The sequence below is a fragment of the Bos taurus genome, chromosome 29 (assembly GCF_002263795.3).
Source record: "Bos taurus isolate L1 Dominette 01449 registration number 42190680 breed Hereford chromosome 29, ARS-UCD2.0, whole genome shotgun sequence".
In the NCBI taxonomy this organism is placed as follows: Eukaryota; Metazoa; Chordata; class Mammalia; order Artiodactyla; family Bovidae; genus Bos; species Bos taurus.
Window position 1 is genome coordinate 16,871,268 of NC_037356.1, and position 23,697 is coordinate 16,894,964.

The following is a 23,697-nucleotide window of genomic DNA, read 5'->3' on the forward strand; positions in this document are numbered from 1 at the left end:
TGCAATGTGTGCGTACTTAGTCGCTCAGTCATGTCTGACTCTGAGACCCCATGGACTGTAGCACACCAGGCTCCTCTGCCTGTGGGGGTTCTACAGGCAGGAATACTGGAGTGGGTTGCCATGCCCTCAAGGCCAGCCAGTTCTCTTTAGGGCCAAACCCCAGACCCAAGAAACAAAGTCCTGTCTCATTCTCATTCTTCCTTGGAATAACGGGAAAGAAACTTACATTTTTTCCAAATTAATGTCAGGGCCCCCTGCCCTCTGCAAGATGGCTTTCTTGCTCTATCAGCAGAAAAGAAGACATCCTGCTATGACATGTGATCGGTGAGCATTCTTTGAGCAGCTGTAATGCGCTGTACTTGGTCCTGGGTTCAAAGGTGCCCACCCCATGTTCTGCCCTCAATTTACAGTGAATGGTACCAGTTTCAAATGATCAATTGGTACCCAGTCTCCCAGAGAAGGGCAGGGACTTGCCCAAGGTCATGCAGCAGGTATGTGTCAGAATTAAAACTACAATCAGTGTCCCCCAGCTCCTCGTGTGTGTGATAAAAAGCCAGTGTGGCTTTCCACCTGCGTGTCAGGATGTTCTGAACACATGTCTTCTGCTGCCTGACAGTGTTGCCTTTGCCCTGGCATCTGACCATGGTCGGACTGGCTGTGGCTTGCGGTTAAGTGTGAGTCCCATCATCCTTCATGTGGGAGAGAGCGTATAACGTGGTCTGACACTGGATCTAGTAAAGAAAACCATCACAAGAGCTGTAGCATGACCAGAGATTTGTTAAATTAACAATCTCTGGGGGGCCTCTGGTTACTGCAGCACAAATGTGCTGATTACACAGAGAAAGCATGGTGGAAGGGGAAGGTCAGAGGCCTGGGGCTGCATTCCGTTGCCAGTACCCACTGGCTCTGTGATCCTGAGCAGGTGACTTAACCTCTCTGAGTGTCAGTGTCTTCCCTGTCATGACCCACTCGATACCACACTCCCGGAGAGAAGCTTAGTTGGTTCCCAACTGCTACGGAAGCTGAGAACCTGAGCCTCATCCCCAGTGAACCAGCTTATCTGTTATCCATCGCTGTGTAACAAACTTGGCACTTTAAAAACCACAGACTTGGTGCTTTAAAACTGCAGCATTTATGACTGCATCCTCGTCTATGGGTCACAGGCAGCTCTGCTGATCTGCGTAAAACTTGACTGGGCTTGTTCATGCATCTAAGGTCCGCTTAGGATGACTCAGTTCAGTTCAGTTCAGTTCAGTCACTCAGTCGTGTCCAGCTCTTTGCGACCCCATGAACCGCAGCACACCAGGCCTCCCCGTCCATCACCAACTCCTGGAGTCCACCCAAACCCATGTCCATCAAGTCAGTGAAGCTATCCAACCCACCTCATCCTCTGTCGTCCCCTTCTCCTCCTGCCCTCAATCTTTCCCAGCATCAGGGTCTTTTCAAATGAGTCAGCTAGGATGACTAGCCGTCCCTGTTTGCCTGGGACCGAAAGCCTTCTTGGATATAGACCATTTCATTTAAAACTAGGAAAGTCCCGGGCAAAAAGGTGTGACTTGGTCACTCTGGGTCAGCTGGTGGAGGGGCCCAGGACTGATAGTCGTCTGGGGCCATGGAGGGGTGGGGGTAAGGTCACTGGGCCATGTGCCTCTTGTCATCCAGTAAAGTAAGCGGGCAGCTGAGCCCAACGCCAAGAGAGAGGGAAGATGTGAGTTCCGAACTCATGTGTCACCAGCTTGCCTCATCCTATTGGCCAAAGCAAGTTACACTGTCAGCCCAGATTTAACAGAGGGGGAAATAGTCTTCGCCTCTTGATAACAGGATCTGCAGTCACAGTGCAAATGGCCAAGAATACGAGGAGGGGAAGACCTGTGACAGTTTTGTGATCAATCTGCCGCAAGCGCTAGGAGCCCTGCTTTCCGCAGCCAATATTGTGTGTACCAGCCACTGGGATGCTAGGAGCCGCAAGTGTGATGTGAAACAGAAGAGGCTTGGTTCCTCCTGAAGACTCCTCTATGTGCCTTGCTTTCTGTCCATTCGCCTTAGCCCATTTGGTTCTTATTTAACGGAATACCCTCCCTTCCTCTTTGCCTGGCCAACTCTTATCTTATGGAATGCAGGTTGGTAGTTATTTCCTCCAGGAAGCCCACCTGGACCTCCCAGCCTGGTTTAGCATCTGCTCACTGCCCTGGACCCCCACTATGACCTCTATGCTTCCCCATATCTCAGCACTGATCACTGGTGCCAGTGCTGTGGAGACTGGGAACTCCCTGATGTCAGGGTGGTGGGATTCGCCTCTGCATCCTGGCAGCTCACCGAAGGCAGGGGAGATGCATGCTGGAGAGGTGGCTTGAAGTCACCACTAACTGAAGATCCAGCTGGGACGGGAGCCCAGGGCTTTTTGAGCCCCTGAGTCATTGTCCTGCCCCCTCCACATGGGCCCCCATCAGCTGCAGACATCAGCATCACCCTGCTCCCATCTGCCAGGCACAAGACAGTGATCTAACTGTGGCCCCACCTCTGCACACCGCTTCCTGCTTTTCTGGGCCTTGGCACTGTCTGGGGTGAGAGTCTGCACACAAACGACAACAGTGATGTGGGTGTCAGCGTGAAAGTCAGGCCTGTGGCAGGCTCTGCCTGCCGCCACGCTGTGACTCTTTTTGAAGAGTCCTTGCAGCTGCCCAGCACTGGTGCCCCTGGCCTCCGTGCTCCTGTGGGCCCTGCGGACACAGAGGAGCCTGGTTTAGGGAGGAGAGAGTCAGACTGTCGTAAGGTCCTCCCCTTCCCCTCCTGCCTGCCTCCATTCTTCATCCTTGCAAGGGTCCCATTCTCTCCACCTGGAGAGTTCAGCCTCTGCACTGGACTCGCTGCCTCCACACTCGCAAGTAGTACACTTTCTAAAATGCAGGCAAACATGGTGATTAAAAGCAAGACTCAAAGCCAGACCTCTCAGTTTCTGCCTCTTCTGCCTGGGCAGCAGTAGGTGATTTTCTTAACCTCTCTGCGTTGCCCCATTTTTAAATGGGGACGTACCTGCGTCTTCCTTCTCTGATGGCTCAGCAGGTGAAGGATCTACCTGCCATGCAGGAGACACAGGAGACAACGGGTTGGATCCCTGGGTCAGGAACGTCCTCTGGAGGAGGAAATGGCAACCCACTCTGGTATTCTTGCCTGGAGAATCCCCATGGACAGAGGAGCCTGGCGGGCCACAGTCCATCGGGTCACAAAGAGTTGGCCATGACTGAGCTTGAGCACGGATGGACACGAACCTGTGTGTCTTGAGGGTGCTTTGAGGATTAGCTGTGGAGACGTGTGTAAGGTGACGTGTATAATGTAGAACATTCCCTGGGGTGGTTAGTGCTCAGTATGCATTAACCAGCATCGTTATCATCTCTTGCCCTGCCTTGGACTCTTCAGTGGGTCCCCAGTGGGCACAAAATGAATGGAGTTTGAGCTCCTATCACACAGATCAGACTTCTGCTGTTTACCCTTTCTGCTTCTTCCTGCCTTGAACACAGATAGACTGCTTGGGGGTGCAGCCACCATCTTGCAACTGGAGGAAAATGTTAAGGATGACGGAACTGTAAGGGAAAAGGAACCTGGGACCTTGATGACACTGTTCAACTGCTATGCCAGCCTGGAATACTTTCCCCCAAACGTCACTGCATGAAATGAATAAACCCCATGTTTGATTAATAGTGGGGTGGAGAATCTTAGCTTCTATGCCTCACATTCATGATTCTCCAAGAGCTGGTCCCTTTTCCTTCTGCAACCTCATTTCTGAAATTGTATCCCTTCCTGCATTCCTGTTCCTTGATTTTGTGTTCTAGACATACTGAACTACCTGGGATTCCTTCTGCACACCACTCTGTTTTGAACCTCTCCACCATTGAGTGTGCTTTTCTCTCTTTACTTCTAAAACTTCCTGATCCACACTCACCTAGTTTCTGCCTGGCAAACTCCTATGCATCCTGCAAAACCCTACGCTGGTATTAACTCCTCTGTGAAGATGGAACTGACTTCTCCACACATCCTGGGCAAATTAGTTACTGCCTGCATATAAAATTGAGTTCATTGTCTGAGTTTGCATTCCTGTCTGCCTCTTTCTAGTAATTCCAATCTCTCCGTGCCTCAGTTTCCTCTTGAATAAAATAATAGGGTTTTGTGAAGGTTAAATGAGATGATAAGCATCAGTCATTCAGAACAGCCAATAGTAAATGCTTAGTAAGTGCTAGCACCCATCCCCTTCGTCATTCTTATGCTACCAGGCTTCTCATTCCCTCTTGCTCATAAACTCTCAAGGGCAGGGGCTTTTTGATTCCTCTCTGGAGACCCTCCCCCTAGCATCATGCCTGGCAACACACAGCAGACATGAGGAAGGGTGGCTGAATTTGCTGATGAAAGTCTGTTAGCAAGCAGAGCACACTCTAGTCGCTCAGGCCTGGAAGAGGTTCCTGATCTGGAATCTTTCAGTGAGATCACAGGTGGAGCTTGTCTCGACCTGCATCACCTCACAGGAGAGAATCAAGGTCTAAGTCCTCCACGGAGTGTAGAGGGCCATCCAAACGCAGCAGCACCACTGATGCTGGAGATGTATGGCTGCAGTGTGCACGGAGCATGACCCAGGGGAACCTGCTCCGGGGCTCCAGGCCCCTCTGGCTCAGGTCGGACCCCAAAAGACTCTCCCTGCTCAGAGTGAAGACGGCATGTCTGATTCTCCTGTGTTGTCAAAGAAAAAATTAAGGCAAACCTGGGTACCTCCAATGTTTCCTGGCTACATAGCTTAGATAAGTGATTTCAGGTCTTTGAGCCTCAGTTTCCACATCTCTTACAATGGGTTTATGGCAGAGGACTGTTTTGAGGATCAGATGTAACATCAAACATGAAGCACCTCGGACGGCGCCTGGCAGACAATAGATCCTCAGCTAGTTCCCTTCCCCTTGTCCCTTTGAGACTTTTCCTCCCCACCATCTGTACACTTGGGCCCAAGGACTTCCATCCTCCCAGTGACAGGGCTTCATTCAGCATGTGGTAAACCGCTGGTTCCTGAGACTAAACCTGCTGCTCTCACCCAGGATGGGTCTGGGAGCCCCAGACGGAGGGGCACATCTGCAGAGACAACTTGCTTTCCCTGGAGCACAGCTCTCGCTGCAGAGATGGCCCCATAGGGCTGAAGAGCAGTCTAGTCTTGTGTGGACATGGTCTGCGGGATCCTCACGTGGCCCCAAGCTGCGTAGCTCAGCACACTAAGCAGCCGATCAGGACTGCTGGCCCAAGGAGGTCCTACCAGGCTCCAGCCCTGTTACCTTGGGTCCAGGAAAGAGACCTTCCAGGGCCTGCTAACCAGAGCCTAGGACCCCAACAACCAGACCACAGGGTTGTCTGAGCTGCCAGGGTAGGTGGAGAAGAAGGACCCAGAAGGTGACTGTGGGCTACCATTTCATCTCTCTCAGATTTGGTTTCCTTGTCTGCAGAAGGAGGTTAATGAAGATTCAATACAGTAAAGGTTGAGGTTGAGGGGAGTCAGAAAATAATACCTACATTCCCAGTTTAAGTTAAAAATTAACTGAGACATAGCAGAGTCAGATAATAACATAGCTGATCACCACTAGTTAAATGTTAACACTGACTCAGCACTTAGTGTTTGTCAGTCTGTGTTGTAAGCATGTCTTGATATAGCTAAGTTAGTCCTCTCAACAGTTTCGTGAGGTAGGTACTATCATTATCCCCTTTTAACGGATGAAGATGCCAATGGCATTTTAGTTAATTTACCCAAAACCACACAACTAATAGATGGGGAAGTAGGACTGGGTCCTGGTAGCCTGGTTTCAGAGGCCATGATCTTGATGACCGCACTGCACCAACGATGGGAAGCAATACAGCTGCAGATCTGTAGACAGAGGGGCGTGCTAAACCCTGCATTCTAGAATCAGAGACAGCCCTCTGCATTCCCTGCAGGAGAAGAGAGGTTGGCTTTCTGGGGGCCATTTTGGGGGCACAGGGCTGCAGGGGAAGGCAGATCCAGTTCTGTCTGCCAAACCCACCCATCCAACAGCCATCCCTCCTCTCAGAGCCTGTGTTAGTTTCCTGGGTCTGCTGCAACAAATTGCCACAAACTTGGAGATAGAACAACAGAAGTGTATTCTCTCACAGTTCTAGAGGCTGAAGTTCTGAAAGCAGGTGTCAGTGGGGTTGGTCAGTCCTTCCTGAAGGCTCTGAGGGAGAACCCGGGCCTCTCTCATAGCTTCCTGTGTCCCTTGGTTTATACGCGCATCATTCCAGTCTCTGCCTCCATCGTCACCTGCTGTTCTCCTCTGCGTCTCTGGGTCCTTTTCCATCTTTGCTAAGGACATTCTCTCATTGAATGCAGCGTCTACCCTGATCCCACATGAGCTCATTAGATCTTTACCTTAATTATATCTGCAAAGATTGCAGTTCCAAACAAGATCATATTCTGAGGTTCCCAGCAGACATGAATTTTGAGGGGAAGCTGTTCAACCACACCAGAGAGGATTAAGTGAGGGAGCCAGAGAAGCCAAGAGTGTTCCTCTAAAGGAAGTTTCTCCATAAGGAAACACAATGCAGGAGATTTCTCTCGTCTTAGTAAATATTAGCTTGGCTGCTTTAATGGAGATCAAAACAACATTGTCCAAAGTATAACAGATGCTTGTTTCTCTTGCATATAAAATCTCAGCTGGGGACATAGACAAGTTCTGCTTCAAGCAGTTCTGCGGGGACTGAGGCATCTCTGTCTTGTGATTCTACTGTACACCAGGATGTGACCTCAATTCCAAAGGCAGAGATGGCTCACTGGAGAGGTCCATTCTTTAGCTGGCAGGTAGTGAAGTAAGGAGTGGAGGTCAGCCAGTTTCCTCCTAAGGACACAGCCAAGAAGTTGCATGTAGCACCTCTGCTCACACCCATTGGCCAGGGGTTAGCCAGTCATGCCTCACTGCAAGGGGATCTGGGAAATCTAGTCTTTGGCTGTGAGGTCATGTGACCAGTGAAAACTCAGGAGATTCTATTTCTAGAAGATAGGAAGCTGGATTACTAAGGGATGCTAGCATAAAGATGGGAAGCCCCTGGCACTGGGAAGCTAGTTCAACAAATTGTAAGTTTGATCTTCTGCCATGACATTGCTAATAACTTCTCATTGGCCTTGCCGCCAATAAACCTCTGCATTGTCCATTGACTGTGTCACCTGTCATCACAGTAACCCGAACTCAGACCGATCGTGAGTCCATAATCCTAAGACAGTCCACTCCTTTTCATGCTCCTTAACCTGCCTCACAAAGTCCACTGCTCTCTGGGCCCGTCTCCCTCTCCAGCTGGTCCCTGGACCCCAGATCACAGATCCCTAGAGCAGGGAGGCTCTCCAAGTTCCCTGTGTCTCTGACCACCAGCAATCTCCCGTGTCCTAGACTCTGAACCCTGGGCGCTGCAGGCCCTGCCCATGCTAAGTGGATGCCTTCCTGCATGCTGGAGGAGTTTGGAGAATTCTCTGGCATTAGAGGGTGAAAGTCAAAACAGTCATTCCAAGAACATCTGTTCCTGAATGGCAAGCATAGCCTCTGCACACCAGGACACATGCCTACGCAGTTCAGCAAGCTGGATGGTAAAGGGAAGGGAATGTTCTGGGAGTGAGGACTGATGGACCCCTCCGTGATGGAGGCTGGCCTTCCTGGAAAGGGTGCTGTGCTGGGAAATAGGGAGTAATAAGTGTCGGAGGTGAGTGAGGGCCCAAGGGAGTGACCGCATGGAAAGAGGCAGTGAGTGCATGAAGGGAAAAATGGATGAAAGGGTGAGCAAACAAGCGAGTTAATGAGGAGCAAATGAAGAAACAAAGAAGTTAGTAAATGAATGAGTGAGTAGATGAGTAAATAAGTGAAGAAATTAATGAGCGGATGAACCAATGAATGAATGAATGTGTCTAATTTTGAGTGAATGAATAAGTGCACGCTGGAGGAAATAAATATAGTGAATGAATGAATCATTATGAATGAGTAATTAAGGAAGATGATACGTGATGGAATAAGTGATTGGGTCCATGCTTGAGTGAGCCAGCAGTTGGATTACTCTTCTTTTTCTGGGCAGCAAGACTGGAATTGTGGGGCAAGACAGAAGTCTAGTCTAGCTGGAGGCCCAAGGTCAGGGCTAGCATGGCAGAGCCAAGTTTCCAACCCTGGCTGCCTTGTACCAAGGGGTATCTGTAGCCCCACTATGCTTTAGCTGGTGTGACTGTATTAATACTTTGGAAGGAAAAATAATCCTCTCTTTCTTAAAGAACCTTAGCAAAATTCAAGCACAGCTAGAAAAACTTAAGCTTCTAGAGGGATTTTTTATTTGTGAAAGTATGTTAAAGGTAGATTTTCTTTGGATCATGAATGCATGCACATTTCCCAGCAAATTCACAGAATGTATTGAGAAGAGTTGAGACAGGACATCAGAGGATACGGTGTAAACTGCCTGGGCGCTGGGAGCAGAGTCCCCGGGCCCCACATGAGCTGAGAATAGCCTCTGGAAGCAGAGGGAAGCTGCAGAGCATGGTCGTGTTGGGTTTGCTGGTAGGACAGGTAGAGAGACACTTTATGCCTTTTCTCCGAGCCTGGGTGAGTTAGAATGTGCTGGTCAGGAAGTTTTGATGGCAGTCCATTTCAGCCAGGCCCTCTCCAGCACTTTCTGGGTCAACACTTCTGTGGATGGGATGATGAACGTACTGTCCCGGGACTCATGGAGTTCAGAGCAGCAGGGCCACTAGACAAACCCACCAGTGCGAGATGGTGGGATCATTGTGGAAAGGAGAGGCTGTGTGACCCCAGCAGAAGGAGGTCAGAGAAGGTGTCACAGGATAGAGGGCTTGAGGACTAGGCCTTGGAAGGGGGTGAGAAGACTGAGAGAGTCCAGGCAGACATGCAGCCTGAACTGAATCGTGGGTTGGGAGCATAGTGAATGTTGGTGACATCCTCAGCTCTGAAAACTGCCTGGCTCAGCACCAGGAAAGGGGCCTGCTGAGGTCACAAGGCACGTCCTCGGGGAGGTGCTTCGTGAACATTTGTGGGATGCATGAATGAAGTATGAAAGAAGACACAAAGCAGGGAGGAGGAAGGGAGAGAGAGAAGTTCACTCAGAGTTGTAGAGCAGATCCTTGGAGGGCAGCCCAGGACTTCAGAGAGCAGGGAGCAGGTCCAGAGGAAGGCGTTGATTCCTGGGTGCCCTGTGGTTGAGCCCAGGTCAGCACCCGGCACACAGCTGACATTTAGTATATTTGTTTTGAATAAATGAATGAAGGGCTATTCCCTGTGAGTAGGTTCTTGAATTTGTATCAGGATAAGACAGATCAGATGACATCACATGAACACTGACCACATTACTCCTCAGCTTCTTTCTTTTCTTTTTTTGGTAACCTCAGTCTCTGTGGGGTTTACAAACTGGAACAGCCTTCAAGAGTGACCTCTAAGCTTCTGCTTTTGTGGGTGAGAAAACTGAGGCCCAGGGAAGGAAAGTGGCTTGGCCTTCTGCATTTTCCGCTTCTAGTGGAATCTAGAATTACCAAAGTTCTAGAGGCCTGGATTCTGTTTCCTGTGAAGCCAAGAACCAGGAGGCCTCCCCATCTCCTCTCTCTTCTCTCTGACCTCAGTCTTCCTCATTGACATGAGAGATCTCTAAGGCCCCTTCAGATCCTGCACCCCATTCATCTCATTCACTCCACAAATACTGAGCCTCCCCACAAGTCAGGTTCTGTGCTATACCCTGGGCTAGACCAGAGGGAAGAATCCCCAAACCCACACCAGGCCTCCACCCACATAACATCATCTCAGCTCCTGTCGTATTTTATATATATATTTTATGCTTATGTCTCTGCTATTCTACTCAAAGCTTCCCAGGGGTATTTTTCATTTTTGTGCTGTCTTAAATTCTTCCTGGAGCAAGGCTCAAAGTTGATGCATAGATTAAACAATATATTGATTGTTACTTTTTTGTACCCAAAAACTCCTTTCCCTGTAAGCATCCACTGGAGATATTCATTGGAGACAGTCAAATAAGCAGATAATTTCATCCGGATGAGAACTACACCAGCAAGGGAAGCCTGGGGGATGTGGAAGCTCAAAAGATGGGCCCCTGATCTAGACAGAGGGTATCAAAGGCTTCCAGAGGAGATGGACTTCAGCTCAGTGTTCAAGGAGAAGAAGGAATTAAGGGAGGATGAGTTGACAGAGACAAAGGAAACGGCGTGTACAGAGTGCTTGAGGCCTGAGAGAGCCCTGCCCATTTGAGGATCTGCTGGTCAGTTTTTTTAAAATATTCATTTGGCTGCACCAGGTCTCGGTTGCATCACGTGGTCTCTGAGTTTCAGCATGCGGGATCTAGTTCCCCAACCAGGGATCGAACCTGGACCCCCTGCACTGGGAGCTCAGAGTCTTAGCCACTGGACCACCAAGGAAGTTCCATCTGTTGGTAATTTTTGATGATGCTGAAATCACCCACTTCACCTCTCCCCTCCCCAGAATTTCCTGAGGACTATCTGTTACGCACAGTAGGAACAATAGCTGGAGGGGAGCTCTGAGCTGTCTGCACTGACAAGCAGCTGGGGAAAAAGCCCTTATACATAGGACTTTGAGAATGGGGCTGAGGTGCTGGCTTCCGCTACGATGTACAGCATGCAGCGCAGACTCTAAAGTCACTTCCCCAAGCTGCCAGCCAACAGCCAGAGCTGAAGCCCCATTGACCCAGAGCCTGTGCGTTGACTGAACACCCCTGGCTGGCCTTTCTTCTGCACAGGTGTGTGCCACGAGTCACAGCAGTTTGCACTTTTCTTGGAACTGAATCTCACCTCTTTGTGAGCAATAGCTTAAAACCAGTTTTAAAATATGAACATTTTTGAAGTTGAATTAGTCCCCTGGTCAACACCGTGTGGGTCAAATGGATTGGCTGGGAGGAGCAGGAGGTGGTGGATGGAAAGGAATGATGTGAGTCATTGAGCCCCATCAGGAGGCAAGTTCAGAAACCTAGAAGTGCCCCCCAGATACACATCTGCGTGGTCTTGTCCCAGGAAGAAAACTAAGGCCCAGATGTTCTTAGGTAGGAAGGAAGAAGAGGAAAAGGGCAGAAGGAGAGAGGGAGGGAGGCGAGCGAGGCAACTTCTTTTGGAAACAAACACCCACCATTACTTACACATCAGATAAATATTAGAGATAATCAGCAGGTTTCCAAAGTGCTCCAGAATCAATCTGGTTAGGTTGCTCTTGCTGAGGTTAATATGAGGAAATAGCATTCTTAAGCACCCATATTAACCTGTCTGTTGTTTTATGGACTGTAACAGCTGCATTTTATATCTTAATGGCGAACCATTTATTTCTCTCCAAAAAAGGGACATTTTCCTAGCCCATGAAGCAGGCACTCAAGGCTGGAAGCTTTGCTCCTCGAAATGAATTTTGAGGTAGAATCTCCAAGCAGATGCAAGTAGCTGCCACAAACAGCCCCCACTCCTCCCAGGGGTCCCCCACTTTTTCACCCATACCCTCCAGCACACTCTCTCCCTCTTTAGAGTCCTCCTTGGTTCACCCCTCTAGGCCTTTCTCCAGGCTGCTGTGGTCTCGGGGGAGTCAGGGAGAACAGTGCATGGAAGGGTCCTCAGTGCAGAGAACAGGCCCTGGGAGCTAGGAGAAAGAGCAGAAGGACCCAGCTGGACCAGCTTCGGAGAAGAAGAGAGATGTGAGCTGGGTCAGGGGAGAAAGATGAAAGATGATGAGCGGTCTTGATAAGAAGAATAGCCTCACTTCAGTTCAGTTCAGTTCAGTCACGCAGTCGTGTCTGACTCTTGCGACCCCATGGACTGCAGCACACCAGGCCTCCCTTTCTACCACCAACTCCTGGAGCTTGCTTAAACTCATGTCCATTGAGTCAGTGATGTCATCCAACCATCTCATCCTCTGTCATCCCCTTCTCCTCCCAACATCAGGGCCTTTTCAAATGAGTCTGCTCTTCGCATCAGATGGCCAAAGTATTGGAGTTTCAGCTTCAACATCAGTCCTTCCAATGAACACTCAAGACTGATCTCCTTTAGGATGGACTGGTTGGATCTCCTTGCAGTCCAAGCCTCACTTACATAGTGCCAACCCCATGCCTGACCTTGCTCATGAACTTAGAATATATTATTTAATCCTCACAACCACTCTCAGAGGTAGGCATGGCTATGATTCCTTTTTTCTGAGTAAATGAGGAAACTGTAAATGAGGCCCACAGATGTGAAGTCACTTCCCAGAGTAACACACTTCTGAGTGGAGAAGCCAAGGTCACACTGGGTGTTCTGGCTCCAGCATCCATGGTTTTCACCCCCTGTTGCACATCCTTTGTAACCAACCTTTACGCTCGCATTTCTCCAACAAGTGTTGATTGAGCACTGACCTGACTGTGTGCCGCACAGCCTCCAGAGGCTGGGGTACACAAGTAAACAAAATAGACACGCTAATTGAGTGGATGCTGTATGCCTGGCCCCCTGAAGACATCCCCCCCAGGACATCCTGGTGACGAGACAAAAGTGGGCCCACCTCGCTCTAATTGGAGAGGCAGACGTTCATCAACTGTCATTCAAAGAAGTACAAGTGCCCTACAGAACAGATGGCAGAGAAAACCTACCCCTGGAAGTGATTTCCAGTCTAAGCTGAGACCGAAATGGTAAAGGCAACTCCTGGAAGGGGAAACAGAATTTGCTGCCTGAGTATAATGGCCTGAAAGATGGCTGGCTTGCACAGAGCTAAGAGAACAAGGGAAGAGACAGGAAGATACAGTCAGTGTATCTTTCTGTGACTTGGGAACAAAAACAATTTAAACTAGGAAGCGCGCGAGGGTCTGAATGAGAGCAACAGGTCACTCAGTGTTTGGCATAGTTTCCAAAATTTTTCACACTCATGCTCTTTGTTCTGAAAGCAGTCTGGTGAAGTAGGCAAGTGTGGGTGAAGTCCCAACATAAGTGATCAGAACACTGAAGTTCCCCTGAAATGATCCCTAAGAACTGAGAGCGTGAGAATGAGGGTCCCGTCTTCCTACTCAGGGGCCGGTTGGGGAGGCGGATGGGAGAGGAGGCTTCGCAGGCCGTACACAGTGACAGCCTCGGTGCCCTGTGACCCTGTGGCCAGGGGTCCCCTCGCAGGCTGTGAGTGGAGCTGGGAAGTGTCAGGGAAGAAGAGAGTTTCCTCTTCCCTTCTAATCAGGTTCTTCTGGCTGGTCTGAGAACTGAATTGACATAAGACAGATAAACAGGAGAAAATGGAAAGTATAATTACTATATTCATGGGAGAGAAAGAAATCTAACTCACCCAGGAAAACTAACTCACCAAAATGGCTGAAACCCCCACCTTAAATACCATCTTCAGCTAAAGTCGCAAGGGAATATTGGGGATAGTGATTTCAGACTTCAAAAGGAAGGAAGGCAAATGGAGAAGAAAGAGAAAATATTTGGTAAATAAATGTTTGCTGGGCCATGCAGAGACAGTGGGACAGAGTGTGGCCTTTGATTCATAGGTCCTGTTCCCCTCACCATCCCCAGTCCATATTCTTGTTGCAGCAAAAAATAGAAATGAGACTACTTTTCTTAAATAGAAATGACTTTTCTGATAGAAAAGAAAAATAAGGAACCAATGAACTGACTGGGGAAACAGCCTAAACAGACCTGCGAGAGTTAAGCAGTCTCGGTTATTCTTTTGCTGTTACTACCAACAAACACTTGTAGCTGGACTTGTCCTTCACAAAGCTAATTACTCTCTGACTCCGTATGAATTACACTCTGCACCTGGCATTCTTTTCTCCCTACACACCCTCATAGCATTCTGCATATCAGAAAGAAGGTCACAGGCCAGATAAACTTCAGAAAAGACCAATCCCAGTTGCCAAGTTGCCTGATGCCAACTGTGGCCATTTTGAAGTTTTGCACAAGAAAAATAAGCCACAAGACCTTCATTAGGATATAAAACCTTCCCCTATTCCCCAGGGAGTGGGACACAGTTCTTAAGACTCTAGCCTACTATGTTCTCTCTTTGCCTGGCAAAGAATAAAGCTCCTTTTTCTTGTGCCTCCAAAACCCTGTATTTCCTTTTAGCATCAGTGCACAGAGAGCCAAGATTTTGGCATCAGTATCTCTGGTGATAGCTTTATTTTGGGAGCAGGCCCTCTATCTAAATTTTCTAGGCAACTAGGGGGAAGGTCAGAGTTTCTTCCTGAGTCTTTCGAGCCTCGATTGTTTTCAGTTCAAAATAATTGTCGTACTAAAGAGACACTGGGGGAGGGAGAAGAGAGCAAGTTTTGCGTCCCTGCAGAAGCGAAGCTGTCCAATGCGGTGCCTGGCACTTGGTCATTGCTCAGTGAATGCTCATTCCCCTGCCTCTAACAAAGAGGCTACAAGCATCACTTTGGTTTTGCACACCACCTGGCCACCACCCTCACCTTCCGTGTCAGTATGTGTTTGGGCGGGTGTTTGGCACGTGCATGAGAAAGGAGAAAGTTGTTCACACTCCTTGCCCACAGCAGGATCCCTGTTTCCCAGCATCACAATGTTCCACCAGGAAGATACTGTGAAAGGTAAATGGATCGGCCTCTGCCTGGATTCTGCAGAGGGAAACTCAAGGAGACAACCCTCTGGCTTTTCCGCTGCCCCAGCCCTGGTGCCTTACCACAGCATACTCTAGTGCTTTGGCCAGGAGCATCCCTCATCAGAGAGAGCTACTTTGGGAATGTATTCACTCAAGAAGAATCACTAGCATTCACTTACTAAACCCCTTTGATACATTTTCCTCATTTAATCACCATGATAATCTTGTGAGGAAGATACATATCTGTCAGCATTTTGTAAAAGAGACTTGACATGGTTGTCACTCAAGGCACACATACAACAAAACCCAAACACAGTTCCTCTCTGACCCCCGCCCAGCCTTTTTTAGCCTTCCTTGGCCCAGGCTTCAATAGTGCCTACTCAGAGACATCACAGCAAACGTTCCCTGCCCTTAGGTGTTCTTGCTCATTGGAAGGATGGTTTAGAACACCATCCCAGCCCCTGCAAAAATGAGCATGGATCCTTCATGGGGTGCAGGGCGGGGGGATGCTGTATTCTAGAAGTCTTGCTTCCCAGGCAGCCTGGAGGCCAGAGTTACAGTCCCCTCTCTGTGGCACATCCATCAGACATCAGTAGATGGATGCTGGCCAGCGTCAAAATTGTGGCATCGGAAGGGGCTGGAGGAGCGTGGCTGGCTCCCAGCCTCTTAATTTTCCCATTCTGCTGGAAGGTCGTGCTCATTCGAGCTTTCAAACCAGAAATAAATTATTATAATCCATTTGCTAATTACACCACGCTGAAGCTCGAGACGCTGTAAATTGCAGCCGTGATAGAGCTAGATGAAGTTTCAGGGAGTTTATTTTTAGCCATGCAGAGAGCACTCGGTTTCCTAGAGGCTTCATTTGCAAGTCTGGGAGGGACAGGGAAAATTTGTCTGCACGGTCCTTTCTGTCCCATGACTTGGATGGAGTCAGTGAACCTCCTTTGCCCTCCTTGGTAAAGCAGGTGACTGTCATGGTTGATATTGAAGCACTGTCTCTCTCTCAGGTCTAAGTCTCATTTTCTGACTATGGAAACTAGAATGTGTTCAGACGTCATCTTTCCCTGCCTAGGTCATCCTGGAGAATATCAGAAGCCATCACCCCAACATGTGAACTATGGGACACAGGCCTCAGAAACCTCAGGTTAAGTGGGTATATGGTCCCCCTTTCCTGATCCTTTTTTTTTGGGGGGGGGTCAGGTGGAAAAAGGTAGGATTTTTGTATAGGATCTTATGTGTACTTTACACCAGCTGTGCCCACAGCTAGGTGCTTGCCTTTGAATGGCTGTTGAATGGCCTTCTCCATTCAAGGCCAGGGTCACCAGTCTCAGCTGGGCAGTCACACTTGAGTGTCTGTGTGCCAGGCACTGGACTTGGTTCTGAAAACATCATGAAGGTGAAAGTGGGTGCAATTCCGAGCTCCAAGGAGACCAGCAGGGAAGGTAAAGCAGGAAATGAATATGCTGAAGTGCTTTTTGAACGGCAGTATTAGCCACGGATGATAAAAGTGCTGAGTGTCATCAGCGATGTCACAGACTCACTGTGGTGTGCAGATCCTGGTTTGTTCGTGCCTGATGGGAGAGGAGAATCAGGGAAGGCTTTGAGGATGAAGGAGTATTTGAGCCGGTCTTGGTGTATCAATAGGATTTAGAAATGTAGGGACTGGGTAAGGGAAATTGCACAGACCTGCCTTGGTAACCTTGGAAACCACCCTGGCCAGATCACAGGGATGGCAGTCCCTGACCGGTCAGCATTCCCAGATACCTAGCAGAGCACTTTTCTTCCCTAGACACCATGACCTCCAGCAAATTTTCTTCAATTTTGACCAAAGTATGATATGTTTTATTTTTTTTTCCTCCAAAGGCTGAGCATAAAACATTCTGTGTTTGGATGCTTCTGGGTAAACAATCTTCTCCCATATTTGTGTGATTCTTGGGTGGATAGATGGATGCGCGGTCAGATGGATGAATGGATGGTTTGGTATCATTATAGAGCTGCCACAGGAAGGAGATGGAAACAATTAAGCTGGCTGGACTTGTGGGAAACGTTAGGGGAAGAGGGCCGTGGAGCTGAGCCTTGAACAATGGATAGACTTTTCTCAGCTCACAGTGCAGATAAAGGTCTTCCATTCCAAGGGCAGCAAAATGGAAGCATGAAGTGCATGACATTGTGGGAGAAGGGTGAGTTCCAGGGCTTAGGAGGGGAGGGTGAGTAAATGTGGTAGCTGAGAGCACAAGCTTTGAATTAGACAGATGGTGTTTTGAATCCCAGCTCCGGCGCATAGTAGCTGAGCGATCCTGGGCAAATTATATTTCTTTTCTTAGCTTCTCCTTTCTCATCCGTAAAGAAAAGGGGGGAGTATTAACAAAAATTATGCCCCCCAGGTGGTTATTGTGACGATTAAGTGAAATACTGTTTAGCACACTGACTGGCATACACTTAATGTGCACTTAATAAATAGCAGTTTATGCTTCTTGTTTTATTGAAACAATTCTAATTAAATTATGAAACTAATAATGTTATATACCAGTTTTGCATCAACAAATAACAAGTTATGGAAATGCCAATTGAAGCCACAGAATTGAAGAAAGAGGGGGCTCTTTACTCTTTCACATATAAGGATGAGACAAAGAAAAAAGAACTATCAGGAAGCAGAGAACATCCCTGCAGGTAAAGGAGAATCAGAAGAGATTGTTGTTGTAGATGCCAAGGCAGAAGGGTTTCCAGAGGAGCCTGTGATACTGCTGGAGGGTGACCCAGGGAGGCCACTGCAGACTGAGAAGTCTTTGGAATTTGCAGTGACAACATGATTATGATCTAAAAAGAACTCTCTGGAGGTGGAGCCCCACCACAGTAATTTGTGGGGTGTGTGGGTGTGGGGGAAGTAGTTAGATGGCTCTTTCAGGAATTCTTTCAAAGGAGAGGAAGAACTTGGAGTGGGATGGAAGCAAGGTCACTAGAAGGGCTGAGTTAGAGGAAGACGATTTGAACTCAGTTGTTTGTCTTTCTAAACCCATGCCTCTGTTTGATCAATGTAACATCACTGTCCCATTCCCAATTCTGATGCTCTGGTACCCATCTGCCAGTACTTACCCCAGCCCCACTGCGGAGCTGTGCCCGCCAAGATTTTGCCTGGATTTGTTTCTTATAATCGCATTCTAAGAACAGTAGGAATTTAATGGTCTGTTTAAATAAAGCAGATAAGAAATGATGTTGGCATTGAGAAGGAGATAGATTTGAGAGTCAGCAAGTAGACTGAACTGAGCGAATGTAAGGAGTGAGCCGGGGGGAGTCAGCGAGGGGCCCTGTGGTTCCAGCGTGGAGGGCTGAGTGAACGGCCATGCCTGCTGGTGGGCGTGTCCCTGCTCCTCGGGGGTCCTTACCTCCACCTGCCTGGGCAGCAGCCCACAGGCTTACAGAGAGTAAGAAATCAAATGGTAGGTGGACTCATCATTTGGAATATTTCAAATGCTTGATAAATCTAGGCTATTCTTATTAATATTGTGATAAGCTAGAAACGGCACATCTGGCTCTCTTTACTTTGTACTCTCTCTCTATCTGCACAACCTCTTCGTCAGGAAGCATAATTCTAAATGGCAGGAGGGAACTAATGTGTATTGCTCAGGTACCTTTTTACAGATAAGGAAATGGGAGGGGCAGGGAGGTTTTTAAAAGACTAGCCTGAGATTACACCTAATAACTAGAGAATACACTTTTTTCTAAGCACACATGAAACATTCACAGTTGACTACATCTTGGGCTATAAAATGCATCTCAGTAAATTTCAAGGAATCAGTATCCTGCAAACCACATTCCCCCACCACAGGACAATTAAACTAGAAATCAATAACAGAAAGATGAGTTTTAAAAGATGCTTTGGGCAGGGGATAAATAGTTTGGGGAGAAAAAATGCACTGAGAGAGATTCACAAAAACACTTCTAACTAACTCATGAGTCAAACAAGAAATGATCATATGAATTGTAAAATACTTATAAATGATAAAAGAAATATCAGATATAACATGTACACACTGCTATATTTAAAATGGATAGCCAACTGTATCAGTTCAGTTCACTTCAGTCGCTCAGTCATGTCCAACTCTTTGCGACCCCATGAATCGCAGCACACCAGGCTTCCCTGTCCATCACCAACTCCCGGAGTTTACCCAAACTCATGTCCATCGAGTCGGTGATGCCATCCAGCCATCTCATCCTCGGCCGTCCCCTTCTCCTCCTGCCCCCAATCCCTCCCAGCATCAGGGTCTTTTCCAATGAGTCAACTCTTCGCATGAGGTGGCCAAAGTATTGGAGTTTCAGCTTTAGCATCAGTCCTTCCAATGAACACCCAGGGCTGATCTTTAGAATGGACTGGGTGGATCTCCTTGCAGTCCAAGGGACTCTCAAGAGTCTTCTCCAACACCACAGTTCAAAAGCATTAATTCTTCAGCACTCAGCTTTCTTCACACTCCAACTCTCACATCCATACATGACCACTGGAAAAACCATAGCCTTGACTAGATGGACCTTTGTTGGCAAAGTAATGTCTCTGAGCCAACTGTATAGGACCTACTATATAGCACATGAAGCTCTGCTTAGTGTTGCATGGCAGCTTGCGTGGGAGTGGAGTTGTGGGAGAGTGGATACGTGTATATGTATGGCTGAGTCCCTTCCCTGTAGTTGTGGGAGAGTGGATACGTGTATATGTTTGGCTGAGTCCCTTCCCTGTTCTCCTGAAACTATCATGAACAACATTGTTAATCGGCTATACCCCAATACAAAAGAAAAAAAAAATTAAGTGGAATTATAGCTAAGACAGTACTTAAAGGAAATGTATGAACTTAAATGCTTGTATTCAGAAAGAAGAAGCACTGAAAATTGACAAATGGGCCAAGTATTGAATTTAAGAACAGTAGTAAACGTAAATGGACTTCCCAGGTGGCACTAGTGGTAAAGAACCCATCTGCCAATGTAAGAGATGCTGATTAGATCCCTGGGTCTGGAAGATCCCCTGGAGGACGCCATGGCAACCCACCCCAGTATTCTTGCCTGGAGAATCCTCATGGACAGAGGAGCCCGGCGGGCTACAGTCCATAGGGTTGCAAAGACTCAGATGTGACTGAAACGACTTAGTACACATGCATACACGCAGTAAACATCAAAAAATGAGATAGCCCAGGATTGCGCAGTTACAGGTGGTAGAGCCTGGATTCAAACACACATATGGCTGCTTCTAAAACCCCCACTCTCTCCACTATAGCATGAGCCTTGCTCTGTATCATTCTCCATAGTATGCCCAGTGCCTGGAAATTAGGTTTCTCCCTAAGAGTCCGAGACCTGAGGCTATAGGGTAACTCCCTGTGTCCACAGGTTGATGATCAATCATGCTCACTTACTCACCCATCCTTTTCTTCACTCATTGATTAAATACTTATTGAGCGTTTGCTATGTGCCAAGCACTGGAATCCCTGTCTTAGTCGCCTTTCCTCTGAGGGTTCAAACCCAGTCTTCAGCCTGGGCCAAAGCTGCTGCTGCTGCCCACCCAAACCCCATCCCTGCCTCGCCCCCCAGCTGCCTGAACCTCAGCTGCTGCTTGTCAGAACAGCAGCCTCGTCAGAAGTGACTGATTTCTGTCTTGTCTCTTTCAACAGGTAGACTGAAATTACCATGTGTCCAAATTAAAATTGCATACTTCAAGGATTATTTGAAGGACTATTCTTAGACCCTTTTAAGAAGATTTAAAGAAAAGTGAGTTGATTTTTTTTTTTACACTTCAGAGTATTCATGATTTAAGTTAATGATATGGGTGCTTTTTTACTCTACCCCTTAAATATGTGTTAATAGGTAGACTTTATATCCATTTATATTATAAGAGATTCTTTTTTTTTTACCTAAAAACAATGAGCAGGGAGTACAGAATTACTGCGTGGCTTCCCTGTACAATTTTAGTACATTTCAAAGGCTTGAGAAATTTTAGAGATGAAAGGGTCTTAGAGGTGTGGACCTTTGATAGATAGAGAGATAGATGGATGGATGGATGGATATAGATAGATAGATTTGGCCTATGCTTGGAAAGCTCCAGGGACTAATGAGGAAGTGGTTATCTCCCCCATTCGGAATTTTTATTCATAAAAATCTGGATTTGGTATCCACTATACCCACTGCCCCTCACATCTTGCCAAGCCTGTTTTTCACCAGACAGCCCTAACAATGGATGAGGACAAAAATCATACCCTTCCCTGAGATCTTTTCGTATTCTTTGTCCCTCCAATAATGCCTTATAATTTGATTTTAAGAGCAGTTTCTTCCCTGGTCACCTTCTTTCCAACACTGTTAATGCCTCCTTGAAAAGAAGCGTCGCCTAGAACAGTGGTCCTCACCTCTGGGCTGTGGACTGGTTCCTCCTGTAAGATCAGTGGCAGCATTAGATTAGAAATAAAGTGCTCAATAAATGTTATGCACCCAAATCATCCTAAAACCACCCCCTCATCCCCAGTCCGTGGAAATTTGTCATCCACAAAATTGGTCCTTGTTGCCAAAAAAGTTGGGGGCCGATGGCCTGGAATACAGACAGTGCTCTACCAGCGTCTTTTATTCCATGAGATCCATGAGAATCAGAGGAAGATAAACTCGAGGAACCACACCTGGGTTCCAGTCTCAGTTCTGCTGCAATGATGCTTTCGAGAAAGTCCCTTCATCTCTCTGAGCTTGAAGAAAACAGGAGGGTAGGACAAGATGGTCCTAAGATGCTGTCTCCTTCCATGTGGATAGTTTTGCTGACTCAGAGTAAAGAAGCTGTGGCTTCTCTCTGTCCCAGGCACTGGAACAGGCCAGGACTTGGGGATCAGTAAAAAATACTGTGATAAGCAAGTATTTTATAAGATAGTCCAGGGATGTAGGTACAATCCCAGTCCAGTCACTTGCTGACCTTGGGGTCCTAGGCTGTCACTTCTCCCTGAACCTGTTTCATCATTTATGAAGGCAGGTTAATAACACATACAGCAAAGGATTCGTGTGAGGTGTGCTGGGATAATGCACATAAAGCACTTGGTACCTGGTGCGTAGGAAGTGTTCAGTAAACTTGTAGTAGTCACATAAGTGGTGATGGTGTGCCTTACCTCCCGCTGGAGGAGAAGACAGCAGGTGGCAAAGATGCTAACAAGAGAGAAGTGTGAATCTGTGGGCGTGCTTGTTAGGGATGGGGGAGGAGTGGCCACATCCTGTAAACTCTCCTGCAAACACAAGGCCAACTTTGGAAAGTTCATGAAATTAAAACTCTGCTCAGAATCAGACAAGGAAAGATTGGTTGCTGTGGAATATACAGTTAAATGGGAAACTTGTAGAGAGGATCTGAGGAGCTGCAAAATTCTACCCACCTCTGGCAGCTGGCACAGCCCTAGTCATGGAGAGTTAGGATTGGTATCTGCAGAAGGAAGGTCCTTGGACCCCCAGTAGACCTGAGGGCTGGAGAATCCTCATGTATTTTTAAAGCACCCTCCACATCTATGTTTCTGTTATTCGTGTATTATGAGATGGTTCACTACTTTGGACATCAGGAGAGGGGGAAAACTCCACATGTAATGAAGCAGTAGGGTCCAGCCCACAGATTCCTGAGCAGGACAGCGTGTGTGTATATGCATGCACATGTCTGTGTGTGTGTGCTCACATGTGTGTTTGTGTGCACGTGTGAGAGCCCCTTTGGGCCCTTTGAGTGTGTCAACACTCTCCATGGTGACTGGCAGCCCAGAAAGTGAATGACATAGGAATGAAAACAGGCTGTGGAGCTGGTCAGCTTTGCTCTGTAACTGGGTGACCTTGGCCATGTTTTTCTGTGAGTGTCCCAGCCTCTGTCTTCATGGAGCCTAAAGAGCGTATATGCCGGGCTACTCTGAGGGAGGGAACTGCGTAGAAGGTACCCTTCACACAAAGAAGGCACCTGGAATGTGTGTGTGCCCTTCTCACATGGTTATCGAAATTTGTCAGAGTTTAGGGAAAGTCCTCTTGACCTGTTGGCTGAAAGGAACCTCCAAAGGCATCTTAGATTCCACCAGACCCTCCCCCGAGGGTCTGGGCACCTTGGTGGATGGAAAGCCCACGTGGGTGAGCACACTCTTTGCTCTCTGCAAAGGCTCATTCCAGAGGTGTTCCCACACCACCCTTCTGAGTCCCCTGCCTCAGTCTGGGCTGTGGGGCTGGTGACTCTTAAATTCAGGAGGACTGAGAACTGTGTTGTCATTGAAGGTGTAGAACAAGGTTGCTGTTTAAATTGGGAAATTATGATAGCTGATAGCATGGCCTTTGTTCTCCAGACACCTGCCGGCTGTTCATACTGGGTCCTGCCCCAGGCTAACACCTCAGTGGCAGCCACTGGCCAAAGGTGTCCCTTTCAGGGTTTCTAGATCCAAGGAAAACTGCATTATTGCGTATTGCAGTGTTTTTCAAATTATGGGTTGTGACCCATTAGTGGGTCATGAATTTAATTTGGTGGTTCAAGATCATCGTGCATTAAAGTGAAGCAAAGTAGTCTGGTATCCATAGAGTGGGTGAAGATATTTACATTATGTGTATTCAACACAAGTCTCATATCCAAAGTATATACATTTGACCTTGGAACAATGCAGGGATTGGGGCACTGACCCTCTCTCTGCACAGTTGAAAATTCTGGTATAATTTAGAGTGGCCCCTCCATTTACATGGTTTGTCAATATTCCAGGCTCTGCATCTGCAGATTCAACCAACCATTGTCTAGATAACACTGTAGCATTTGCTGTGGAAAAAAATCTATATCTAAGTGGACCTACGCCATCTAAACCCATCTAAACGCCATCTAAACCCAAGGGTCAGCTGTGTAGTAGAAAAAAGAGGAAACTCCAACAAATAAGTAAGGGAAAGACAAGTGACCTAATAGAAAAATAATCAAAAAATACTTCAAACAGACACTTTACAAAGGAGGATATCCAAATAGGCAATAAGCATATGAAAGCATTATCAGTTATCAGGAAATTACAGATTAAACCAGCAATGAAATGCCACTATACACCCATGAGAAGGGCTAAAATGAAAAAGATAGACAATATCTAACATTGGCAAAGACGTGAAGCAACTAGGCAGTAAA

General features: G+C 47.5%; 1 protein-coding gene across 8 annotated transcripts in view; it reads left to right on the forward strand.

Moving 5' to 3' along the window:
- TENM4 (teneurin transmembrane protein 4) overlaps positions 1-23,697 on the forward strand; it is an 851,321-nt gene that overhangs the window by 318,560 nt on the left and 509,064 nt on the right. The window contains exon 4 of one of the 8 annotated variants that reach the window (XM_024987529.2): positions 20,234-20,330. The exons of the other annotated variants lie outside the window; for them this stretch is intronic. The gene's annotated coding sequence lies outside the window, so the exon portion shown is untranslated. The remainder of the gene's footprint in view (positions 1-20,233; positions 20,331-23,697) is intronic. 8 annotated transcript variants of the gene reach the window in all.